General features: G+C 35.9%; 1 protein-coding gene across 1 annotated transcript in view; it reads right to left on the bottom strand.

Moving 5' to 3' along the window:
- LOC104548018 (A-kinase anchor protein 6-like) overlaps positions 1-26987 on the bottom strand; it is a gene marked incomplete at its 3' end in the record, with an annotated part of 81249 nt that overhangs the window by 6678 nt on the left and 47584 nt on the right. The window lies entirely within an intron of this gene.

The following is a 26987-nucleotide window of genomic DNA, read 5'->3' as shown; positions in this document are numbered from 1 at the left end:
GTTGAATAATATTTGGCATCATAACTTATTGAATAGACACTTTATTTATTGCAGCTGTGGTGATCAGTTTGGTTCTGGGGCTCAGAGAACCAGATGATAAAAGGATGAAATCTGCTGTTTGCCACACTTGCCCCTAGGAACAGGACAAAGAACAGAGGGCAGAGTAAGTTCAAAAGTACTTTGGGATCAATATGCTATTGTTTTCTTTTAATATGCTTCACCAAAAGAAAAACGCATTACAAATTCTGATAATGCTTCAAAAACGGCTACTTCTGTGTAACTGCATACTCTTATTTCCATTAGGAGGGGAATGTCTACTTAACTATTTGATGCTATGGCAAGTAAATGCAACAAGCATGGAGGAGATTTTGTATAAGGGCCCTCTTGCATTTTCTACTGCGAGAGGCAGGGAAGTGAAGAGTTTGCTTGGCTGCTGACAGCATGACAGACTTACCAGTCTACGGAACAGCAATAACTGTAACGAGAAAGCAGTGAAAAGGCTAGGGAGGAGAAGGGAAATCTGCAAAACCTAGGAAAAATGGAGGCAAGTGGAGGGAAACAGGCACTGAAGAACATCAGTAGGAAAAGTCTGAAAGAAGGTAGGAATGTCTTTGTAGGCTTGTGGTAATAACTGTTACATATATTTGCTTATGCCTTGCCTTGGTCAAATTTTTGCTGAGTAATAATGTAGTTGATTTGGAAATTCCATCTCCTTTTAAAATATCTCTTCTCAACAGTTGCTTCTTACAGTGCAATTTGTTATGTTAGGCAGTAAACTCCAATATGTTTCTGAGAAATTAAAAATAACAAAAAAAACCCACCTCAACAAAGAAAAAATCCCAAACCAAAACATTCTAGCATTTTCCCAAGGAGACAGAAGATAAAAGTTCCAAGTAAACAAGTAGGTCTTTTAGTCTGTACATAAGTGAAACATAAGGCTTTGATATTTAATCTAAAATAGTGGAAAACTAAACCACATAGGGTTACCAATGAAGAAAGGTTACCTGAATACAAGACTAACAAGTTGGGACTGTCCAGTTAAGAGTAAAACATTAAGGTTTGAAAGAGCTATAAAACATGCTTTTTCAGAAACTATAATTAAATCTGCTGTTTATATCACTCAGAAATGACCAAAAGCAGCAAATAAACAAACATCATCACCTTCCCAAACATCATCAGCTTCTTGTTCCCCTTCTACACCCAAGTACATTTTCCTTTAAGTTGATAGACAATCCCCTTCCAAAGTATACGGGGGTTTCTGATCAAATTTAATTTTTGGAAGGATCTTTCACTAGTAATGGTAATCTTCCAGCTGAGTATTTTGTATCGTCCACCTAAGGCTGTGAATTTGTTCTTTTAATTTATTCTTACCAGAAAGCAGTTATTCACTGGTTGTTTTTATTTTAGTTATGGTTGACTTTCAGTCTAAGCCTCTGTTGTGGGTGACCAGTACCTTTCTAAAAAATTACACTATCAATTAAATCTCCTGTGATTATATTAACCCTAGAGGTGAAACCTTGTGGAAAACCTTAAGGAAGTAATTTCCCTGGTTTTCAGAATGGGTTTGGAAATCAAGATAAGTAATTCTTGGGTTTTTTTGGTTTTGTTTCTATGGGTTTTGGGTGGGGTTTTTTGGTTTCTGGGTTGGTTTTTTCTTGGCTGTTTGTTGAAAATATGTACACAATCCCCTTCTTGCCCTGTGTCTCAGTACTCCAAAAGGAGGGAATTCACATGTGGCCTAAACTCCGGAACCTCACACATATGAATTAAAACTCAGCTCTGAACTAAAAGAACACATTTTATTCCTCAAATAGCAACTATCAGTTAACAACTATCCCAATTCTAATACTGCTCCCTATATTTTAAAAGAAGAACCAGGAAAAAAAAAAGGCAGCTTTTCACAGATCTTTCATTCTCTGTTCACTTGCAAAAAATATTTGTAAACAGGCCAACCACTAATGTATATGTAAAATGGGAGAAGAAAAAGGAGGATGAAATAAAATAGCGTGGAAAAGGAAAAACAAGATGGAAAGAGTCAGAAAATATATGGAGAGGGGTGAATGAAAACCGACTACTTCTTCCTCAGAGCTATAAGGCCCTCTTGTACTGAGGATTATGAACTCCATCAACATTGTACTCTATGAATTCTGAATACAAGCAATAGTGTCCCAGTTTTTGTACCTCAGAAATATGATCCCTCTATAAATCAACTACATTTGTTTTTAAACCCAATTTCTGTCTTCAACGACTGTGAATATTTACAGCAACTCAAACTCGGGCAGCATAGAGTTTCAGATGGATCTCTCTGATTTCTTTTCTGTATGAATTCATCTATCTCACTGTTGTACTTAAGGATTTTTTTTGTACCTGTTCTACTGATATCAACTGCAAATCCAAAGAGGCTTTGAAGACCTCAAGTAGGTATTGATCAGTTTAAGCCTCAAAAACCTACATTCTGCAGAAGCTGAACTAACAGGCACAAGGCACAACCTAGAGAATAGTACACAGCACAGGTATGCAATAAATCTAGTGCAGTTTATTTTCAACTTAAAATCTTTAGCAATAATGAAGGAGTAGTTTCGCAGGAATCTGGCAGAATAAAGTGGCAGCATTATTAATTGCTAATCAAATACAGAAAAGCTACTTGCTTTACCTTCTAGCTCACTTCAAGTGTGCATTTTCAGATTGCCCTACATACGCTTTCTTGTTACTTAACACAACTATAAGAACTTAATGTCCACCACAAAAACACCTTTGTGGACACAGATATCTAGCAAATCCTGAGAAAGTCTACTGAGATATGCATCATCTCAAATATTTGTACTAGAAACTGGGTGGGAGGCAATCATTCATTTACTCTCAGCGCTCCATCTTAGAAGTAGAATTTGAACATGGAAAAAAAGTGCGAAGGAATGATACTCAGCAGTTGTTTTCTAGTTCATGGTCCTCTTATAAGTGACCATTTTTGCAGTAAAATCACAATAAAGATGCTGGTGATGGTCTGGTTACACACTTGTACAGACTCTCTAACAGTCACTGTCCTATAAGGATGGAATGAATTTATAATATTCTATTGTAAATTAAACTGAGATATTTCCAATAATCAAATGACAAAATACTCTCATATTCCTGAGCCTGGAGGATCCAGTCTCTGAACAAGACTATGAAAAAACAGTAGTTTCTGGGGAAAAACAGTAAAAAAATTCTAACTAATGCCAAATATTCTGTTCTAGAGATCAATTAATAATGGTAAATATTTTCAAGGCTATTGTCAGAAAGCTCATTTTCTAAAAAGCAAGACCTTCTAAATAAACCAAGGGAGCCTGGGGTGTAGAATCTGTTCCTTAAGACTGGCTTTGCATGACAACATAGAACGTCCTTTACTATACAGATCACTATATAACACGAAGGGCTAATCAGTGACAATACAGATCAATGAAAATACATTGTATTTCTTGTTAGACCTACATGTTAGAATGACCTTTTTCTGAAGTGGAGAAAGACAAGACAAGGTATAATGGCTGTTACTGTGGGAGGAAGGAGTCTGAAAGGTTATATTATATACAGAGTGTCAAAAGAGAGACTCAAAATTTACACCAATGTAAATTGGAGATGAGAACTCAGTGCTACTGTTGTTCGGCTGCAAAAATTATTTCATATTGAGATGTACTAGAATAAATATCACTGAATTGGTGCTAAAAGGAAAGTATTTTCAGACACTGTTTCCTAGGGAGCATAAGTCTTTTGTTATGAACTACATTACTGTAAGCAAACTATTCTGTATTTTAAATATACAAATTATAATACATTCAGTTGAATTTGAATTATGAAAGTATCCTATCTTGCATTATCCCTTTTCTACAGTGCTGTGTAGAAAAGCTATACCACTGCCACACTAGACTGTAATTGCTATGGAATTACATCTGATATACAGGCATCATTCAGTTCTCTGCATTAGTTGAACTTAAGCTGGATAAAAACATTGGCTCTTAAATTAAAGTACAAATTTCATTTTCTGCCAATCAAGGAGGTGGTCAGATGGCATTATGCAGCATGTAGCCTTAGAAGAGTCGCCTATATATGTATTTTATAGAAGTACAAACTCAGCTGCACCATTCTAAAAGGATGCACATTGCAACCTGGCACTCTTTGTATCCTTGTAATTAGTGAATTTCTTGAAAGATAAAACTGGGACTAATTCCTCACCAGAATTAAGTTGATCACAGTAGCATTTATGTGGTCATATCTGTGCTCTCAAGCATTTTTAATTGTTTTCTGTCACAATATTCTGTCTATTTCTCCACATTATGAAGCTGTGGAGAAGAGTTTATTACAGGACATGAAACAGTCCCTGGCTCTGTCACAGATGCAGCTACTAATAAAATTTTGTTGAGGAGTACATGGCTCAAAATATCTTCCATGGAGATGTAGCTTATAGAAAGGGTTCTTTGGCAGGCAAAAGTTGGACCAAAGACTCTATTATAGACAGACTTGATCATCCACCACTCCCTCCCCACAGCCAGCCAACAGGTTTTCTGTGGCTGAAAACACTTAAGGTAGAAGCAGTACCTCCAAGATGTCATGCTGGCATTTTAAATTACATCGAATAACAGAATCACAGGATCATTTAGGTTGGAAAATACCTTTAAGATCACCACTTGGCAGTGTCAGGTTTCTTGGACTTCAAGTGACTTCTTGGAAGTACTGCTTCTCTTACCCTTCCTGCTTTTGGCTCCCCTGACTCTTCCATCCTTTCACCTTGCATACTCTCTTCAGGACTGAATCAGATTAAAAAATAATCCTATATCATGAAATGTGTTTACTGAGAGCTGAACATTTGATAGTCCTATTACAAAGGACACACTGTGTTTTGATCATGCAGGAAATTAATTCTGATAATCGGGGCATGCTTGCTACCAGTTAAAAACTTAGCAAAGTGTTTTTATCATCATAAATCTCAGAAATACTTTTATATTGGTAATAACTTCATCACTTTGCTTTTCAGTGTACTGAAACCATCACAGCAATGTGAAACCTCCACACAGAATAAGCAAAATTACGAGGCAACAACATTCTTACTTATCAAGGTACTTAAACTCATTGTAGAGTTTAAGTAACAGCAGTAACAGCACAGTGAATTTTAAGCCTGTCCACAGGGGCCATAAAATGTAATTTTTGGGTAGTGTAGGGCTGTGTAGGGCAAGACAGAAGTTCAGGCAGTATCCAGAGCCATCAGAAATAATGGGGTGGAGGGGAAGAAAAACAAAGCTGTAAATAACAGCAATACCTTTTTGCAGGGTTTCTCTTGGTATTCAGAAATACATATTTTTTTAGGTTTTTAGGTTTTTTTGCTGTTTGTTATAAAGATTAGGAACACGACCTGTGACTTCAGGACTGTGGAGTGCAAATGCAATCAGTAGCATGGCCTCAGCAGCATTGTGTGACCAAATCCATCGAGGTGTCCCGATCATGCTGTTAATTTAAAATCCAGACCTCTGGTGTCTAATTCCTGATTGTCCCCCTGACTTTGGTTCTGTTCAGTGTAACATTAAATAGAACACAAGAGCGTGGCATGCCCTGTGCATCAAACAGGTATGTACCCAGAGAAGTTCCTCTATCACCAATACCTAAAAGCATTCAAGAAAAGTATGAAAGGATTAACCTCTCCAGAGACTTCCAAGACTGTGAATAGTTTCTGACAATAGCATCCCAAAACTGCCAGGTAAAAAAAGTCTTTGTAAGAGTGGTAACTGAACAACTGCCAGCATCTTTTGCTACTTTTCTTGTCTTGCAGGTCTGCATCACCAGCTTGCAGAACAAGAGAGTGACAGGCAGGACTCACAAGAAGGATTTGTAATATTTGGGGGCCAGGTGGGGAATCAGGCTCGCTCTGAAAACACAAGGGGCTGGGGTGACAGAACAGTGCTCATTAAGACCAGGCAAATTATATAAGTTCACAAGGATGCAGATCCAGCTGAACCCATCAACATAATGGGTTAGAGTACATCCCATCAAAACTGCCATGTGCCTTCCAGCTCCTTCAGGGACACCTCTCTGCATGCCACGAGAACTGTAAGCCCAAACAGTCCCATTCTTACAAACCCAGTGTAATTTGTCTTATCGAAGTAGCAATTCATCAACACAACCTTTTGTCTTGGTTTCTTTCCTCTCTGGCAGAGAAAACAATTTGTTACAGGAGCTTGGAACACAGATCTGTTGTACTTGAACACAAGGCTGAATGCCTTTCTGGGCCAGCCTCAAGATTCCCAAGTAGTCAAGAATAAGAAAGAATAGTCAGAAAGAGAAAGTCTTCCCTCGATGTGCTAAAATTGTAAACTTAATCTTACTTAATTAAAACTTACACTATTTGCACAGTTCTGATTGTTCCTACTATTCCCTCTGTTTGCACTTTTAGAGCAGCGAAGTGGCTTAAAAAGAGATTGTTTTTGCCTGCCTATCATCCAAAGTACTGATATTTCTAAAAGTCATGTTCCTCTAAAAGGCTGGTGCACCAAAGCACACGGATAGGCAATGCACCTAACTGGATCTGCAGGGCCAGGCATTCAAAGTGGCCATGGCCTCAAGGTTAAAGGTCCCAGCGTTCAGAATTCAGGACAGCACAAGTGTGCAAGAGAAACTTCTGAGTGATGGTGCAGATTCCTCTGCTCCATCTCTGCAGCGGATTGACATGTGCATTTCTATTTAAAAACAATAAGGGAAGGTAGGTCCTGCAAAACCAATACCATCTAGAGAAAACTACACAAGACATCCCAGCAAGGCATGACTGAGCTAATGTAAAAATGTTGCAGCCTTTTCCTTTGAAATTTTGCCAAGAGATATACTTCATGCATATTTTGGACAAAAATCCCTCTTCTCACCATTGAGAGCTGTATTGCCTTACAGTGAAGTGAAACCTGATGACTTATTCGTAGAAAGTGGCTTCCAAGTTTTCTGAATTCACTATATTGACAAATCTCAATTGGAAGTAAATATAAGGTACATATTTACTTCTTTAAACTTGAAATGTATGAATCTAAAGTTACCTTGGTAATACACACTGACTTTTAATGAATTTTACCATACTGTAATAGTATGATTTTTGTATAATTCTGTTATTTATGCTGAAAGGAACCTACATAAAATGTAGAAATGACTACTAAGATGATGCCATATTACAGAAAAAATATTAAATCCTTTTTCTGTAATACTACATCATTTGTGAGCCTGTTACATAGTAATTATTTTAAGTAGTGCACAGTCTGATTTTCTTTTCCAAGTGGCCCCATTTAAAATTTCTATACACTTGAGAAATGTTTCATATTTATTAACCCAATCCATACAAAAATATATATATGTATACCAACTAGTTCCACAATTCATTCCAATTCAGAAAACTGCAGAAATTTTGAGGTAAACTCTCCTTTTGATTCAGTATTTTGAGTCAAATATTTTTGAGAGCATCAATAATGTCAAACATTTTGAAGTCCAAACTCCTACACTGAGTGTAGCTCAAAGACTCAGTGAATGCTTATTTGACTTGTTCTGAAACTGAAGGATATTCCTGCCATGCCCAGATAGTCTATTTGATGTTATATTATCCATAGAGATGGAAATGTTTTCTTACTATATGTAAGAGGTTTGGTTGGTTGTTTTTTTATTTCTTTTAATTAAGATCAATTTTTCTCCTCTTACAGGGAGAAATAATTTTTTAAACTTTTTAGATTCTGAACTATTAATGATATAAAACTGTGCAGATATGAACACAGGACTTTGTCTCCACTGCAAGATTAAGTAAGAACAGGCAGACTATGAAGGAGAATAAAAACTATGTTACTTAATTAATTTATTTAATAACAGCAGGGAAATGTAGGCTAAGTATTGTTCTTTGTACATTATTCTTCCTATCCATATACATGTGAGATACATATATATGGTTTTTGAGGAAAATTAGAAATATTAAATTCAAAAAATGAATTTTGAGGAAATTTAAAAGAATATTATTAGTAAAAATATTAGTAATTATTGTAGCAACAGCAAAACATATAGCTTAATATGTTGATTTGTACTACTGCCTTGCTGTATATAAAAAGCAGGCACAAACTGCTGCACCTTTGAGTTTATTTATAATCCTCAGATGAGGAGCCTCTTGAAGCACCTGACACCTACTGAGGTAGAGGGAACTGTAAAAAGATAACTGTTTTAAACATAAAATATTTGTATTGCTGAGAGGTCAGCTTTGCCGCTGCTGACTTCATTGCAATTTGCATACTATTAAAGCATTACCCATAATGTTTGTAAAATTTAATTTTAAAGCTATGCTGTTAAAGATGTTTGCTGAATTGTAAGCACCTAGGACATTTGGGAAAATTGTTAACACTTTGATAGTTACGGTATTTCTGCCTCCCTTTGCTTTTGCTTTAACCTCCCCACAAACACACACTTACTATTCTCTTCTTCCATTTCACAAGAATGAATCTCATTTTAATGTAAGCCGAGATACTTAAAAAACCCCAAGTATACTGCAACAGTACAGTAATGGAGATAACATCCCCTTTTATTCTCAATATATTTAAGTTTGTTAAAAATGTCACTAACTTATTTATTTACTTTTTGCTGAGGGCTGAGATCCAATTATACTCCTATAGACTAGAGGTGATGGTTATGATTTTCTACTTCACTCTAATACAGGCTTTCTCATTAAATCTCACAGCTCGGTAATCACAGTCATCACATTTGTGTTTCAGTGCTGCATTCTTGCTCACATTCTCTTCCCCTGGATTTTCCATCCTCCTTCCCCCACCCCCTCCCCCAAGATCTTTATTTACTTCCTGGCAGAAACTGCAAAATTAAAGATGTATAATGTGCAGATACAATCTTTGCTTCCTTTGCCCTGCCAGACTAGCACTTCACTCTAAAATACACTTACTGTGGGAAGTACTAACTCGTTTACTATAGTACGTAAACTATCGTTCCTCTTTGAAGTACTATAGAAAAGTTGTCCTTAGATGATAACGGAAAGGATGGAGTAAAGCAGGAACAACAAGAATTACTTTACATACTAATAACAACTATTTAGTTATCAAAACAGTACAGAACAAGCACGCCTTTATGCTATTCTTTAAAAAATTTAGCTTCCTAGGGTTCTAATAGTCTTTTCCTATGGTTCAGGAATGCACAGCAGCATTCAGCCCAGTGCCTGTACCCTTATTTCAAAGAGAATCATTCAAACCGACATCCACCCTGTCAAGAATCTTGACTTTGAGCTGCTAATGCAGAATAAAAATCAATATAAATTTTGATCATTTGATGAATATTTACTTCTTTCTTTGGAGCCTGGGGATTTAGAATTGAAAACTGCTGAATCAAGTCATTTTATTTTTTTGTGTTTGTGCCAACACCAATTTACTACCCTCCTGAAAGTTCCTGAACAAGATGTCTCATGTGGCATACATGTTGGTTTTTCCTGTCAATCATAACTGTGTGCCAGTAGGGAACCATAAACATTTTCCTTTCATACTCTTAGTTCTCCAAAAAGCACTATTTTGATTACTTCCCTGGAAAAGGTAAACCTGTCTTATTTAGACATACTGTAGAATGCCTATGTCTATTTTTCTAGGGTGGCTGCTGTGCCTAAATTGATACAATCTATTAAACGTTTTCTTTTCAGCATGAGCCACTTCATACAAAGAAAGAGTTTACAATCACTGCAAACAAAGCTTAGTAATACGAAACAGAAGAAGATCAATATTGAGGTTATCACTTCCCCTATATATTTTCTGAAAAACTGCATGAAAATTCTGACCAGTATAATTTGCACAAAATGTTTGTGAAAATGAAGATAGCAGGAGATAAAAATATCCTACAAGCGAGCAATTAAGATGTGACTGTAGTTTGCATTTCATCTTAAAAAGAAATGTACCTTCAATCTTAATAAAAAGAGCTTTTAAAAATGTATATGTAAAGCTCCTATGTTTCCATAGTGATTTGGGGGGGAGGGCACAGAGGGAAAACGAAAAATGATGCTTCTAAATTTGAAAAAGACCTAGATTAGTTTAACAAGAACTGTAAATGCAAGCAATTTTCATCTTGCAAATTTTTTTTTATATATGACTCAGTGGCAGACGGGCTTTATCTTAAGGAGCAATTTTGTTGGTCTCTTATAAATTAAATAAAAGTGGCAGCAGCTGTCTTTCAGACGGCTGATATAGGCTTGTATAGTCATATGATATTATGCAGACAGATGTTTTAAATAAAATAAAATATTTAGATTGCTAGATACCTTGCTAGATACAAAGACAATTATAGGATGTCTTTGTTAAATTAAATTTCTCATTCTTCTGAGAAGGAAAAAAGGGAATTGTCCTGGAAACTGTACCAACAGGAAATGATCCTATATCTGAAACAGCTGGAGACTGTAACTAATATAAATTTACTTGAAAATAAAAATGCTGTATGCCTCTAGAGACATGCAGCAACATGCAGTAAAACCAGATGTGATGTAAAATTATTTTTAAAAACCTCAGTTTATATATACATATAAAATATTAAGATATGACCCACTCATGTAGAGAGACTGTTCAAGGCTAAGACAAAGTAACAGAACAATTAAAGTCCTAAAATATAACAAAGCTGACATCTCTTTTCTAACAATAAAAACTTTTCTTCACAAATGCTGCCTTTTCAGAAACATGTTAGACACCTTACTTTGACAAGGATTCTAATGTGATAACACTTTATTGCATTACCAAGAGAAAATTTAGTGGAAACCTTTTATCTCAGCACTTTAAGGCAGATTTTGATTCACATTTACGTTATGTGTGTCAAAGCTCCAAAAATAACTTTAAAAGAAAATCCAATATCCAGCACTCAAAATCTTTAGGTGCTGTTTTTAGGAAAGCTTTCCACAGTATAAAATGGAATTTTGCCAGTGTAAAGACTACACAATTAGGTTTTGTGTGAACCCTATGACTAGCCCATGATTACCTAATGGAAATCAACCTGTTTGTTTTTTCCCTTTTCATTGAAAACAGCACAGTATAACACAGCACATTCTACGGACTTGTAGGTGTTTTACTCTTCCTCAAGCCCTCTGTTATGAACTTGTCATGACTCCAGGCCCAAACCTGCACAGCTGATTTGGCTGAAGCACCTAAGGTCTTCACCTACTCACACAGGAAATATTCTGGGAGGAGTGCATATGCCAGAATGTAACAATGAGGAATTCACAGGTGCGCCTTTCAATCACCATTGACAAAAATCCATCCAAAATTGCACAGTCATCTTCTTCCTTGTTCCCTGATAAAATGACACTGTAGAGTCACTTGATCAATATGCTTTTTCTGTAATATTATTCTGCAATTTCAACAATGAATTAAATTTTTCCTTCACTGTCATACCTAACAAAAACACCCCAGCTAAATAAAACCAAACCAAGTGTACTCAAGATATTGAAATTGCTATATTATAGTTCCTATACAGCAAGAGAAGTAAATGGTGTTAAAGATTCCTTTCAGAAAGCCTCAGGTTGGATTGCTTTCATTTTTTCCAATAGCCTTAATTGGCTAAGTGCCTTTGGGCCAAGTAATACCCAGAGAGACTGAAACTCAGTAATCTTGTAAATACAATGATTTCAACAGATTTTCATCAAAGACATGACCATTACACAAGATACTGTCCATTTGGTTCTATATTATTTCTCATCTAGGATGTAGTTAAAATTGCCCAATTAATACAAGATTTATTATTACAGAATTCTGTGCTACCAAGAGTCCAACAAACAGGAGACACTTGGCTATTTTTACTTAGGTTTAGACAGATATTTAAATGGATACGAACAAAAATTTCAGAAGGAAAAGGAGCCAGGTCTAAAGCAGACTGAGAATAGCAAAATCACCCTTCTCAAGATGCAGATGTCCAAAGATGATCTATATGCATAATAAACATTCATGTGACAATACAACTGCATAATTTAATCTTTTACCTTTAAACAATATTAGGAAGTATAACTGAGATGACAATAACATATCACAGTATAATATGCATTGCTGCTGCATCTTTTTTTTTAACAGCTGACCCATGAAAATGTGACTTTTTTGCAGTTAAAGTAAGGTTCATATTGATTCAATTACTACAAATATATGTCAAGGGAAAGCGTTAATTAAAAGATGCACATTTCCAGTAACCATAAATAAGATAATAGTTTGCAGCTATAGAGTACACGTGAAAAAACATTATACTGTTAAAGAAGTTGAGTATTACTATATGGAGATTCTGGGCACTCAGATTATGATAGACTTAAATCTATTTCCAGACACCAAAAAATTTGATTTCTAAATCATTTAATGACCTTACAACATATTGTGGGACACAGACTCCTTAGAAGTGAAAATAGCAACAAAAATCATTACACACTGATTAATCCTAGACCCAAGAGAGGTTACAAATTTATAACTCATAAGTCAAGGGTAGTTACAATATTTTAAAACAAATATTTTAAATGGATTTTGTTAAAACAGTTTTATTCTAATCTCGCAGATTCCTTAAATAGATTGATTGATACCGTGAAGATTTTTTTGCTTTTGTCATGGCATTAATTAAAATGGAGGCATTAAGCCTGAGAGTTACAACAGTCTATTACAGCTTTTATCAACAGGCACAAGCAGTCTATTATACAGCTACTCACCACCCACTGTAGTGGGATGGTCTAAGGCCTAAGGACATATTTAGCAGAAAATATATAGGTACAGGTGAGAGATCCTGATAACCACAGGCTAACCTTGTGGTCCAGGTTCACTTTCCTGAGCATGGTTGAAAACTGATTGTGTAATGGTCTGTTTTCACAGAGGCCACTTAGGAATTATGCTTGGAGACACTTTTGCATTAGACATACAAACAATATTTGGATCCCTACATCCATCCTTCAACTGTGTGTCCAAACCAAAAAAAGTTAGCACGCTTTTTTTGGATCTCGGTTTCATTATAACTGAACCATTAATATCTTATTGGAGTAGGCTCAGATTAAAAGTTCAAGTCTTGGAGCTATCAGGAATAATTACCATAGAAAGTTGGAAGGTAGCAGGACATTACAGTCTTGTTTATGGAGGTTAGGTAGAATTTCCAATCAACATGATTGCATCTATTTCTAGTGCTTTGTTAATCGCTTCCTGAAGCTGCTCATTAAAAGCTCCTATGTCAACACATAATGCCGCCGTGGCTGAAACAGAGATTGGGAATACAATCACATCTCTTGGTTTGGCTGAGAAGTACGTTGCACCATTGAGCACTTTATCACAAATGCTGCTTTCCCATTTGATAAAATGCCTTACCATGTCATGGAACAGTGGTAATTTATTTCAGCAGAACAAGCTGAATCTTCACCATTAAATGTGGGATGTGAGCAAACATCACTCTATTTTTGTCTTCCTCAACAATGGAATTGCAGTGAGACCCAAGTACAGCAATTTAACATCTCTCTTGTAACAGCCACAGAAGCGATGACAGCCCTAGACAATAATCACTTGCCAATACCATAGTACTTACCTACCAACTGCAAAAGCTCTCACAGCCATAGTCAATAATTGAACCGACCAATTCTACTGTGCTGCATGTGATTGGTGATATTATCCCTTTAAGTGTGTTATTTAAGTTTGCAATGCAGTTAATTGAAACCCTACTAGATGCAAATCAAAAGTTTCAGCCTTAATTGAGATATTTTGAAAATTGAACCCATTGCTTCAGGCAGGTGCTACATGAGATTCCATTAATATAGGTAATTAACATTAGCCTCTGCTTTAATTAACATGCACACTTTAATTAGTAAAGCATTAACCAACATTAAAAAATCTGATCTTCATGCATCACAAAAACTGCAAAGTTATGACTATGTTATTTTTTTCCAAGACTGTAAATCATACAACATATCAATTCTTTTTTTCTTTAAATACCTCAAGATATTTTAAAAAAAGAAATAGGCATATAAAATGAACATCCTTGTTTACTGAACATTTAAAATGGTGGGAAAGACTTCTTAAGAATATCTAAAATATGAAGAAAGCTCACATAATACTTCAAAATTTCTGTCTAAAATTTATAAATATTTATAAAAATATAAAATTTATAAATATAAATTTATAAATATTGTATATATATTTGTGTGTGTGTCTATCTAAATAGTCACTTTATAAATTAAAATAATTCAGTTGTAATCAGATCTACTGCTCTCTGTTAATTCTGTGGCAGAATCCAAGACAGTATTTTCCAGAGCTGGCATTTGTAAAATAATGTGGTATTTGAAAGAAAATGTCCTGTCAGTAGTACTAGCTTTGTTCCCCATCATGCTTGTTTTAACACATAACATTTTACCATCATGCTGCTCCCCAGAGTAAGTAAGCCTATGACTGCAAACACATGTGCAAACATGAACTGAACATCTTCACGAGTTTGCCCAGAGCCTTAAACAACATCCTCAAGAACTTGCCTCTTGCTCCAAACCTTTTTGTCCTACTGTGTCACAAAGCCCCCTGGTGAGTATCATCACTTCTGGAAGTTCAAGTCACTGGGGAGCTGCAGGGATATAAGAGCTTGTTCAAGATCAGCCTTCCTGTGCAGCAGCTCCCATTTACAGATGTACAAGCTCTAAAAGCAAGGGAACTTGAACAAGTGCAGTTATGCTCATGCTTTCAAACCAAAACCAGGAATATTTCTTTGATATAGGCAAAGTCTTTATGGCTCTGGACTGTTTTATTTTGCATCTGAAGTTAAAATTCTTATTTAGAAGCATAGTATGTTCCCAGTCATCTAACATAAGGAACTTCATCCAAGCCTGTGATATTAAATAGTACAGAACTCCAGCTTAAAAATCATTCTTTAACTAAAATTTAATCTCAGTATCTTTCAAAATACGTTTCCAAACAATGCGCAGATACCTTCATCTTCCTAATCCTTTCCTTCTGTTATGCATTTACCCATATGATCCTGACGGCTTTGCTTTAAATCATAGAATCACAGAATCATCATGGTTGAAAAAGACCTTTAAGATCATCAAGTTCAACTGTTAACTAACTCTACCATGCCCACTTCCAAACCATGTCCCTGAGCACCATATCTAGACGGCTTTTAAACACATCCAAGGATGGTGGTTCCACCATACGGTAACTTCCATTTCTACAGCCTCATTATTACCACAAAGAAGACTTCTGATCCATTCCCTTTATTTCCTGTGTTTCCTTTCTCGAAACGTAGAGGTGGAATGTGTATTAATTATTGTTATACCGTTCTCATAATAAGATGCTGGATATGCTGGCTTCAATAATAGAGTCAGTTGAAACCTAGATCTGTTTCTACAATTTCGGCGCATTCTGCACCTCCACTGCATTTGGTAGTGAAAGGAATGGATGATGTTAATGGATGATGTTAAAGGACTATATACTCTATTCATATTGCATCCAAGTATCTGCAGATCTCAAAGACAGCACGTACACGTGTAGAGAGAAGAGTATGTCCTTTCTGGAGCTCCTAGAAGTACCACATCAATGTCACAACAGGGTTCTGTTTCTTTTTGTTAAATGTGAAACAACTTTAATGAAAGAAACATGAAAACAAAAAAAAATGCTTTTAAACCGGAAAGATTCATTAAATCAATTTTAAGCACTTTTTCTCCATAGGAGTAAATCCTAAATTGTGCTTCATATTCGTAACACACGCACACATCTCAAATGTAAGGCTTTCCAGACACTGAATCTACAATGCTTCCACCTAAAAAAAGGTAGATATCTTTGGTGAAATTTGCCAGATTTTGTGGGATTCTGTAGTATATATTGTGGAATTTTGACTGTTCTCTGTGAAATTAAAAGAGCATTACAGCCAGAAGAATACTTTGCCGCGTACTTCTCATGCCAGGCTGTTGAATTCACCCTATTTTACATCCTTCAAAACCACAGCTAGACTGAAACCAACATAAATAGTCAAAATCTGTCCTAACTTGCATCTGAGTAACCCATAGAGATCAGGAAACTATTGTTTTGTGTAAAGCAATGTGACAATACTTTTAAAACAGTTGGGGTTTTTTTCACAATACAGAGTTCTTCAAGATCTGTGCATATTCAGATTTGCATGTAATAATGCAGGAATCTACAAAAATATTTTTTGTCTTATTTACTTCAATGAATTTAACTACATATTTTCTTCCCATGGGAAGTAAGAAACAAACAAGAATAAAATATGTAAAGAAAGTGCTTACAAAACTCTACGCAGCATCTTGAGAATCAAGGTAGGCTCATCCTGAGGTGGAGAGCCCACAGTATACTGACCACACAATAATCCAGGAGCCACAGAAACCCCTGTTCCTCTGTAGAACATGCAATAATGTTTTAAAGGGCCAGCTCCTCTACAGCCTCATCAGAAATTCACCCTTAGGTCATCACTGCAATATAATGAAATAGCCGGTTCTACCTATCACTCACTCTCCTCCACTTTCAGAGGAATCCTGCCTGTTGTCGGGCAATGGGGACAACAGAAGGATTCAATGAGAAACTTCAGTTTTGATTGCTGGGTTGGGGAACAAAGAGTTTCTGATTGCTTTCACAGCTGGCTGTGCTCCCTACATGAGCCTGAAGTTAGGGTGATGGATTTTACAAACAGTATACCCTTCATTAGTCCTGATACAACAAAGCATAAAATAGACACGTTTCCCTTTTAATAGCAAACTAAAAGTTGAGAATAACTGGCACAGAAATTCTACCGTATTAAAAACAGGTCTTCAATCATCTGTGCCATTTCTGAGTTTCCTTATGTTAACTTCTTCAGACTCTTATTAAAAAGGGACAGCTTAAATGTCCTAAGACAGTAAAAAGACACGTCATAAATTATAAATAAGCAACTTCCAAATCTGCAAAAAGTATCAGTTTTCAAAAACAAAACTTCTCAAACTGATCAATGTAGTAGGTATGATGTCGTTCTTCTGTGCTGCTTCAGTAAAAAATTGTGTAAAAGAAGTTTCAGGATTTACATTAACACAAGAATTATAAACATACATGGAATTAAGTCCATTGCATTAATGACATTTTGAAAGGTTTCCTTTTCTTTTCCCCAGTGAGGCATCTGAAGCACTACCATTCAAAATTTTCTAGCACCTCTAGCAAAAGAGGCTAAACCTAGAAAATGAAGGAAGGCTTGTGTTCTATCAAAGTCAATGGCAATTTGCTTATTATCTCAGGCAAGCAAATATGCTTTCACAAATCATGTGACAAAAATTATACACGCACACACATATAAACTAATTATTTCAAAGATACGGACTCCTGATGCCAATATTCCACATATTTTTAAAGTAGGGAATACACTCTGTAGTGTAACTACCATGATATGGGGTTCCAAGTAAAGTTTGAAAGCAAGTGCAGAGCAGAGAATGTTTTTCAGCAGTTACAGGAAAAACTGAATTTTACTGCTCTAAGAAGAATACAGCCTGATGAAAACAGGACAGTACAGGGTATGGTTAATAACTTGGACTGAAATTTGAAACGCCAGCCTTGCTTCTCCAATACTGCTGCAGGAAGGAAAGGCTGGGGACACCAAATCTCTTTTGTTCACTGTGGGGAGTGGATTTTGCTTTCCTGTTCTAGCTGCCACTCCTTCTACATCAACATCTTCATTTGCAGCTATACTTCTCCCATGACTTAGACAACTGCAGACAGTAGGGTCATGGATACCATATGCATCCACCTACCTTGCGTTGTGCTGAGAGCCATCCCTTAAGCTTTCTGTTCTTTTTCTGAATCTAACAGATGTTCTAACAAAAGATATTAAACTTTGCCTCCCTTGTCTATGGTTTATAACTTGTCTTTACACTCTAAAGTTATGAGCAGTCTTGCACCATACAGAGACTGACATGTTCCAAAGCACTACATTAAACACACCTGGAACACTTCTGCAATTACTAAAAGCAAAATGTGTGTCATACACAGCACCCGATGTCCTTTTGTTAAGTACAATGACTTTTCTTAGGCTGTGAAAATACATAGCCAACATCCTTTATGAACTGGAACGATAACTATTATTTTTGTCTTGTGGAGGTTTATGAGTAATTTGGCAAATGTGACTTACACTGACAAAAGCCACAATGAATATGAGAATGCAACTTTGAAGTTAAAGCACTAAATCAGTTTTGAAAACCTACATTTTATTTTTCCAAGTTTAAAATGCCATGATAGAAAAGGCACTGGAACATTAGGAACAGTCATTCTTACAGGCATTGCATATATGGCACGTCATTTAAAGAGCCACTTTTTTGTTTTAGAAGATAGTAGAGCAGTGTACCTTAGCATGTTCGAAAATGGTAGTGTATACTTATCGTGCGAGCTTATAATTCCAATTAGAATTCATTTCAATTTGATAGAACCTATTTCTACTTACATAAAATCAACCCTGAACTTAAAGTCCTACCACAAAGTAGGAACAGTCCACTTAAATGTTGTGTGGTTTTTTTCCCCCTGTGCTTGCATGGTTGTCCCAGAATCCTGGAAGGAGCTTTTCTTTCTCTGTTCTTGCTGCTTGCCAATACCGACATCCACTATTTGTGTCTCTGGCGGAACTTTTGTTCACTACTTGATTTGCTGACCTATTGAGACATTACCAGGAGCATGGGAAGGTTGCTGCTGTACTCACAGAGAGAACCCTTTCTGCTTCCGTTTCCCTTCTTACACATGTAATGAGAACATCAGCTTAAAAAATCCTCTGTAATCAAGTTATGTATTTTTCTTCACTACACATGAAAAATAGAGAAGCTCAATATTTCTTGTCAACGAATACATTTACTGGCTACATATGCGTTTAGTTCATTTAATTGCTAATAATTCCCTAACAAAGTTCAAGCACGGTACGCTAACTTCATTCAAGGAGGAGACCTTCTGCAGTAAGTGGAAATACCCCGGGATTCATTTGCATTTTGCATCTTTTTAGACAAAAAAATGGGAAAGAAATTATAGAAACTTAGCAGAAACTTTGGAGAAAAATAAAAGTAGGTAAGTTTTGATCATGTATTTCTTCTTGCCAATTGACATACATAATAGAAAATGGTAGAGAATAGGTTAAACAGTCTAAAAGGATTTTAACCTTAAATTTGACAGAAGCTAAATGGCTGTGACATTGGGTTCTTCTACTTTATTCCAGCTAGTAATCCACCTTCAAAGTTCCTGTCAGGTAAATGACCTTGTATTTCATTAACTGATAATTAAATGGATTTATTCCACTAACGGTTTTAATTAAAATGCTAGAAATATTGATTACCCCTCTCATCCTTATTCCCCCAGATGAAAAAAAGGTTTTAGGAATGTTTATTTAGAGAAGACAGAGAATTAAATTAGATTGAATCTCTATGAGACCTGAAGACTGGTTCTTTCATTTCTGCTGCTCAAGCAGAAAAAGGTTTCAATTTTTTGATGTTTGATTAATTATTTTGAAATCCATTTATGCTTACCTTGGTGTTTAATTAAAAATGTCATTTTTAGCATAATTTAATTGGCTATCTGTGGAAGACTAACTTCGAACTTATATTTAAAAAATGTTGTTTTTTTAATTTGGGGTAAAAGAAACTTTTTACTTATTAGCTTTTGCTGTAAAGGTATCATCTCATGAATGTAGAACTAAGAAGGGCTGGAGCTTAACTGGATTTTCTGCATTTGAATATGAGGATACATATGCTTATGAGTAATGCAGCTTTATTTGGCTGTACACTTGAATCCATTACCAGTCATTTAGATTCTCTAATCTAACAAATATGGAGTGCGTGCCTCCAAATGTGTTGGATTTATTGTTACTGACATTAACCAAACTATCTGCAGTGTGTCCAGAAATGCTTTCAGTATGGGCTGGGATCCTTTTGTAAATGATTTAATATACACTAAGTAGTACTGAAAAAAAAATGGATTCAGTTCCATTTTCAATCAGTAAACAAATATTAGAAAGTAACACTAATTTCAAATATTAATTGAAAATTTATCTACTTAGCTTTGCTCACATAAACACATGCAAGTATTTTACTGTTTTCATACCTTGTTGTTTTACCTATGTAAAATTTGCTTTCTACATGACCCACTAATCCACTGCGAACCAACTTTTTTTCTTAAGGATGAAAATTTAAATCAAACTGGTTTGCATCTTTTCAATACCAAATAAGGATATGTTGTGGTCTTATAAACAACACATTTTGTAACCACTTGCTAGTTCTAAAATAGAATATTTTATATGGAAAGTGACAGTACTTTGATAATAAAAATGTAAACCAAATAACTTAAGCCTTAATTCTTTAAACCACAAGCTTAACTTCAAGCACATAATCTGTCCCATTGAAGAGCAATAGGATTACTCCCATGGTTAGAACTACAAGTTGTGGACTTGCTTAAAGGTTTTGGTGACTCAAGACCTTCACACCTACATGTTTGCTCCTTTTGTGTTACTTACTTGTGAATTTGACGCTACATAAATATGGGGTCAAAAACCTAAGAAAAACCTCATCGTTATGGAAAGACTAATTGCAGTAGGTTATTTCATTTCTAGTCTGAGAAAGAAGAAAGCTCTTCTCTGCAGACAAATATGACACTGGACTCTCAGGCTTGTCAAAAACACATTAATGATCTATTTTATGCAGTTAGTATAATTTATATTTCTCCCCTCTTTCTTCAAGTGTTTAATGAAGAAAAATTTCATAGCCTGATTCAAAGCCCAATGAATCAATGAAAATAACCTTAATCAAAATATTTGTCTCCAGAACTCCATTTCTTTACAGTTATTTTAAAATGTCACATGAGCCTGAAGTACGGTTAGGTGACAGTGGCCCGTGTACACTCATAAGTCTTTGAAGAATGGGGTGGCTTAAAGGTCTTTCCAATGATTTACTGTCTAAAAGTCACCCTTGCCTTTTAACAAATAACTGCAAAAAGCAACCAAAAAGAATCCAACCCAAAACCAGCTTGTGCATTTGTGAGCTGCAGAAGATTTAAGAATTTGAGGGGCTGAAGAAGATGAATTGTGTAGCATGATGCTGCCCCTCCGAAATCAGGTGAAGTTCCAGTCCCTTGATATGCTCACTGATACATTTTCAAAGCCCTGCACGTGGTTTTACTCATGGAGCTTTCCATGACATCAGCGCGAGTCCAGTAGCCAGCACACCAAGTCAGACTCCTTGCTGCAAACATGTACTCATGCAGGAACTCTATTCATATAGCACTCTTTTCGAATTCATGGCAGCTACACCAGTGCATGATTATGCATTTCCACATGCATATGCCTGTGGGGTAAGGCTGTGAGTGCTTTTCACTCTGGCTGTGAAAGGGAATGGTAAAGTTGGACCTACCAACTTTCCCAGACTATGTCCTGCTATCATGAAGGCCGCAAGGCCTGCCAAATCTTTCAGTCAAGATTCCGCTTCTTTGACATACCTGGTACCACAACATATTCCTGTCAGCTTTCAGAGAAGGACTAAATAACTTGGTCATAGCACTGTATTTCTGAGTTACTCTTTCACTGCTGCTTTCATTTTCATTACTACGAATCTAGGGAAACATAAAATCATACTCTTTTAATTTAATTTTCTGCTATTAATTTGCTCAGTATTTAGCAGGATCATTTTACCTTATTTGGTTACATTTTCTATTGCACTGTGCAAATTTATTAAATTGCAGAAGAACCTTTGACCATGTGGTGCCTATAAATTAAAATTCTGACAGCAATGATCTATTGGGTGTTTTCCATGTCTACTTTACTTTCAATGCTGATTTCCAAAGAAAATGAGAAATTAACAAAGTCACTGTTTCGTAGTAGCTTGGATTTCCATGGACAAAAGAGGACTGAAAACATGTGGAAGCTTTTCAACAAAGAGCAATCACTACTCAGAACTACAGAAATTACACAAGCAAATCTATGTAGAAATGCTGCCTTTACTGTTGCTACCACTGGGAGCAATTGAATTGGTTTGTTTTCAGAGACATGTGAAATAATTTTTAAAGATACACATGGCATAGGTTTTACTGCCTTTTTTTCTGAACTTTGAGAAAATAGCAGGGATGAATAACTTTATTTTTAACACTGATATATGACACATTTTAACCTGTCTACATACAAAAATAGTGCTGTTAACAACTGCAACTTTCTTCAAGTATGCTATGAATCACTGTATTCCTTTTTCCTTTTTTCATGCACCATTGCCACTATCTTACCTTCAGCGGTTTTGCTAGATTTCAATGAAGATGGAACCAGAGGGCACACATTAGAATTTTATATCAGTTCAAGAAGGGGAGAGAAGAAAGACATATGAAGCTAGAATGACATTCATTGAAGGTTCCCTAGGGAAGATAACACATGTTTTTGTCTTTCACCTGCTAGGCATGCTAAATCAGTGCAATGATAAGCTAATTTATGAAATATATTTCATTGAAACCTGGACATCTTTACTGTTGCTAGTTTGGCTATTAGCTTTTCAGAAATATAAGACACCTAATATAAAAAACGTTAAAAGACTGGTTTTCTTAGGTAATGATTACAATATATGTTCACTGGGGCTCTGCATTTCAGTGCATAAACATTTCAAAAGCGATTAGGATTAGGTGAAAGTTAAAACTTACACTCAACGCTCCTTCAAAAAGGAGTAGCTTGCTTTCAGAACCAAAAGAGGACTGTACCCTACTGATTTTTTAAAAACTTTATAGATGTGTAGCAATCCAACACCAAGTAATTAATTTCTTATCAAGGCAGTATGGGCTCTCTTTTGTTCCTCACAGAGCCCAACACATAGAAGCTGACTTTTTGGGAGAGACCTTTAGGCTACCTGTGTTCAGAGATTGCATGCTAGAAGATTTTAAGACATTTTCATTGCAATTATGGGAAAATGTATTATGTTGTTGTTAACGGAACATGATGCTAACATAGAGCTTTACAATTTACTTCACCATCAAATAGAACACTAGAAAACGTCGTGATACTTCTGTTTGTGGGTTGTTGGTTTTTTGTGGACAAGAACACCTCAACACTTCATAGTCCTTGCTGAACACACACTCACAAGGAATTAAGAGACAGTCCATAACGCAGATGTAGAGACATACAATTCAAAAAGCATGTACTAATGAGGTTAAATTTTATAAAGTAACCTAGCTGTCTTACAGATAATTGTGTTTAATTTTAACAGTTTCATGATCAGACACAGATGTGAGCATAATATCAAAGAGGATTTAATGCTTACAACAGTTATATCTCATAATTTATTCTATTTATAATTTTAGTGGTGCATTAACAATTATCATTTCTAAAAAATAATATTCCAAGCAAAGGTTTTAAAGAAAAACTTGAAATACTGCACATCGAGGTCTTACACACTATTCTCGCTGTACTACTGGGACTTAAATATTTCTTGTTCTGAAAAAAAAAAGAAGCTTGGAGAAATTGGACCATCCAGGAGCTTAACCACCACTGATGAATAGAGTTACCTTCACTACCCAAAGAACTGAAGACCACACTTCCAACAACCTTTCTCTTTAATCCACTCTTTGACTGGCAGTGTTTGTTGGCCCCAACAGAGAGAGGAACTTTAGACTCATGAGCAGCTTCAGCAAGGTCAATAAGGCAACATACATGCTTTACGTTTTAGTGCATGTTTAAGCATTTCACTGAATTTGTGCCATGGTCTTTTTCTGAGCATTTATGCAAAAGGAGGGAGAAAATGTGTCAGTTAAAGTTACCCATTCACTGTGGGGGATGAACAAAACCTCTTTTGCTCGGTCAAGTTTCCCTGGGTTTTCCACATCTTTTCCAATGTGCTTTCTACGCTGCAACATTTTCTTTTTACTGATAATTAATTTTCAAGAATTCAAGGGTTAGTTACACTCATGGTAACTTCTATAAACCAAGCAAGAGCATAATTCTCACCAGGTTTTATTTATTATTCCTCCATACTGATTTAATACCTTTTAAAATGGTTGAACTAAATCAGCCCAAATTTTTACACCCTGAATTCAATTTCCTTTGTAAGAACTCTCCAGAGACTGAATGCCTCTAAATGGTGTCTCCAGTTCCTGCAGTCTGCTGCACATGGAGATATACTTGTGGACCACAATGTAGAAAGCTCCACTGAAATCAGTAGGTATCTGCTCAGGCATAAGTAGTTGCAAGATGAAGATTTTTAAAAAACAAATATAGAGATGGCTCAAAATGACCAATTTTCAAAGGTGTTTGTAGTGCTCAGGGATTCAACTAGGTAGTTAAATTCAAAAGTACGGATGCATGCATCCATATTCTCATTATTTTCTGAGAAACATTAATGCCTAATTTGTATAGGTACTTCTAAAAAAGCTTCTAGAGGTTTGTAGACCCCTGGGATGTGTGGGCACCAAATTTCCTCAGCAAATGTCTCTTTATCTGACTCCAGCAGTATATTATTTTTTGAAGAATGAAAATAACATGCTCTTCGACTATCTGAATTTCTCTTTTGTGCCTAATTACCACAACATATACCTGTAAATACCACAGAAGTAACTCTTCTCTAAGGACACTACCATGTCTGACAGATTTCTTTTTGTTACATTACAGCTCACTGCTTCATGACAATACATCTACCCAAAAACAACTGCAATGTCAAATGCACAGGATTATGCCATTGCATCATAATTTGAGAATCATGACATAGTAACTAAGACGAAACATAATTTTAAATATAAACAGAAGGAAAACAAAGAGTGGTAGTTGAATGCGGAGATCTCCTGCTGACTTTTGTAGAAGTATGGCAAGGCTGAACTACAAAAACGAACAATGTAAGACTGCCTGGATTCAGACTGGCAGTTTGACATTTGCACTGTTGTAAAAGGATAAACAAACAATACTCTTGATTGCTTACTGTGATTTTAATGAAAGGTACTTTTTCAGCATTTACATGACTACGGTTCTTGTAACAATTAAGCTTTAGCCACTAGCCCTTTTTTAAACTTGCACAGATTTATGCATAGAAATTAACAACAGCTTTTTCTGATCTATTATTTCAGTGCACCATGTCTGAATGGTAGTGACTCCTTTTGACCTTTAGAAAGAAGGAAGGTCTTTTAGGAAAGCAGATATTCTTCTTTTATAGGGGAACTGTGTAAACATAAGTAATGTGCCTATGAACATTTTATGATCGAGATAATAACAAAGGATTTAGCTTCACTATTCACCACACAAAATAAATCTTTAACAGAAATGACTGGTTTGTGACTTCTTCAGCTGAATACAGTGGTGCTTATGCTAACCATCACTTCAGTGCTGGCAGACTTGTGAGAACTCTCAGAAAACCTTTCCTGCCATTAGACATTCTCAGCTGGTCTCCAAGTGAAGGAGTATCCAGCCCCTTGCCAAAGAAAATGTCATCATAAGATTATGAGAAAGAAGGGAGTGAAGGTAAAATTAAGTAAATCAGGGAAAATGGAATTCTGAGGATGATGCGAAAAGTATATTAAAAAAGAAGTGAAGATCAGCATCTTGCTTAGTACACATTTGAATATTCCTATAGGAAAAAAGAATATAAAATTGAACTGCTGATCTCCTGAGTACCAGACCATTGTGGGGAGGATATTCTCTTTTTCTAAATGGACAGATGGTGCACAGCCGAAAACAGAAAGTAATACCTACTTACTATCAGGAAAAGGTATGGATATGCAATGAATATTACCTTGGAAGCAGGCACTATGATTTATATGAACTGATTTTTTTCAACCTAATGAGGCAACAGGAGTGAAATTTAAAATAAACAGCTGTAAATTAGGATATGGAAGGCTAGATCCAGAAGCAATTTCCTAAACTCCGAGGACCACCTTGGAGTAAACTTTACAGCTGTATTACTTTGAAAAACCATGGGTCATTCATACAGTACCTGACAGAAAAAGCCCACACTAATAAGAGTTAAGAAGGCTGTGGACAATATGCATACACATAGCTGATACATATTTGGCTCTATACATTGTTTGAATCCTAAAGATTCATATTCTTTCACTGTTTTTCCCCTTTAATGAAGTGAAAATGAACTTCAGACCAACAAATGGTGAAGAGATTTGGTGAACCTCAAAGTGGAAATCTTTCTTCCAGGAGACAATGTGATATCAGATACTAAGACAAAAACACTCATGTAAACAATTATATATCAGAACAATTACCTGGACATTACAATAGTCTGCTTGTCAGAAGTGGTGCTTCACAGCCATAGTTATTGGGAAGAAAACCTAAGATACTCAAGCATGAAAGTGTTGATTTAAGTACGCAGGCTTAAACACTTGGGTTTGAATATTTTCACTTAAGTGACCTTCCCAAGGTCAGGAAAAATTTTACGCATAAGTCTCTGTTGACTTGTACCTACACAATTCAGCACTTTAATACTAGGCTCCCTGCTGTTTAATCTATCTTAATTTTTTTTCCAACAGGAAAGTTGTAACAAAAATTCTGAATTTGCTATGACTTAAACACATGCTGAAAAGTATATACCTAAAAGGTATGTAAACTGAGAGAGACATGTGAGACCCAGATTGAGACACACACACGGGAGGAAATTTAGAAACAGAAATTCACAGTCCAGGCAAGGTGGCCAACTTCTCTTTACAAGGCTTGGAGATGGCTGGGTAGTAAGAATGGGATTTCTGACATTCAGTGCAGTGAGCAGAATGTTATATAAGGAACCAATAGGAAATGATGAAGAATGGCCAAATTTCACACTATCATCTATGAGCCTAAAATAGATGTCATAGAAGTCAGACCATAAAATGTCTCCTGAACATAAGTTACCTCCATAGGTTAGCTCTACAGGAAAAGTAGATCACTGTCTTCTTAAAAAAAACCTAGGAACTGGAGTTTCTACATTTAATCTCATTCTTGATAGCTTGGTAATTAGAGCATTCTCTTGGGAAGTTGAAAATAGAGATTTGATTTCTTATAGTAACTGCTCAGATACCTAAACTGCATGCAAGGTACTGTCTGCTCTTCCTGCT

The sequence above is a fragment of the Mesitornis unicolor genome, unplaced genomic scaffold (genome assembly GCF_000695765.1).
Source record: "Mesitornis unicolor isolate BGI_N332 unplaced genomic scaffold, ASM69576v1 scaffold25330, whole genome shotgun sequence".
NCBI lineage: Eukaryota > Metazoa > Chordata > Aves > Mesitornithiformes > Mesitornithidae > Mesitornis > Mesitornis unicolor.
Note: the sequence above shows the minus strand (reverse complement) of the source record. Positions and strands in the feature narration are given on the sequence as shown.